The following is a 1,507-nucleotide window of genomic DNA, read 5'->3' on the forward strand; positions in this document are numbered from 1 at the left end:
AATTACTAACACCTGAGATACTGACAGGAGTAGGAGATGAAAAGCACCTGGGTGCTCAATGCTATCTATCATTAAACCCGTGGTGCTCAATTCTGGAGACTCAGGACTTCTTTACAGTCTTAAAAATTATTCAGAATTCCAAAGGGCTTCTGTTTATGTGGACTATATCTATCACTATTTACTGTATTAGAATTTAAAAGTGAGAAATTTAAAACATATTATTTATTAATTTACTTTAAATGGAAATAATATATTCATTGCATGCTATCGTTAATAACATGTTTTACGAGTAATAGCTATATTTTCCAAAATAAAATAATTGTGTGGGAGGTAGCATTTACTTCACATTTTTTAAAAATCTCTTCGGTGTTTAGCTTAATAGCAGAGGGCTGTACTCTCATGTCTTTTGTGCATTCAGTCTGGTTGTGATATCACACATAATGTAGCCCTTGGAAAATATCACTGCATGCTCGTGAGAAAAATAAGGTGAACTAATCAAATAAGATCTCAGTATTAATTTAAATATAATTCTGACCATATCGATGCCAGAATGTTTTTATGAGATTCCCAGGTGTTTCTGATCTACATTATGAGAACTGCTTTATTAAAACACCCTGAATTAAGCACTTTGGTGTCTGGTTCGAATTGGCAGTTGTTAGTAATAAAAGGAACCAAGCAAGGGGTTCAAGGCAAGCTTTAATGGAAGCGCTCTCAGGCGAGGTTCCACGGCTCGCAAGGGAGTGAGGCCAGGGAAGTCGCACCCAGGGTGGATACAAACAGGTATTTATAGGGGAGGGCTGTTGGTGAGCTTTTTGCCCATACATGGTAAGGAATTGAGCAGGGTTCAATTTCCAGTTCCTGCCTTCTGGGGAAGGAGGGGGGAGAGGGAAGTGGTGGAGTTTAGCAAGACGGAGAGGAGGGGTGCAGTTAACAAGATGGAGGCTACATTGCTACTTTGTTGCCGCTTTCTGGTCCAACTGGTCCCGCTGACGCAACATCTGGAATTATTATTTTGTAAAATAATATATGGGACCGAGCCCTTTTTCTAAGCAAAAACAACAGATGGCCTAAACAGATAAAAGGTGGCACCCAAGGGAAGTTAAGGGAGAGGGCTAAGCATAGAGAAGCAAGGCGTGTGCACATTTGACCTTTTCAAGGATTGGCCTAAGCTTGGAAGTCTCCACCTGCTATGCATATAAATATGATATTTTGTGTTACAATAAACGGAACTGCCTGACAGAACCCCTGCTGCGTGTGTATGTGTTTGTTCCCTATCTGGGAGAGCAGCTGCGTGCTCACCCATCTCTTGGATTCCCTTTTCGCCCCATGTCCCAGGGGGGAGAAAAGGGCAATCCCTTTGGCCCCAACCCTCTAGGGAAAGGAAAAACCTTTTGGGGTCCCATGTGGCTGCCGGAGACACCCACCACAACTCTTTTTTTGTTTTTGGTTAGGCTTTACGTTTAGCATGAATAAAATATTGGGGAACAATATAATTAAATTTTTTATA

This window comes from Galeopterus variegatus, unplaced genomic scaffold, assembly GCF_000696425.1.
Source record: "Galeopterus variegatus unplaced genomic scaffold, G_variegatus-3.0.2 Scaffold11273, whole genome shotgun sequence".
NCBI lineage: Eukaryota > Metazoa > Chordata > Mammalia > Dermoptera > Cynocephalidae > Galeopterus > Galeopterus variegatus.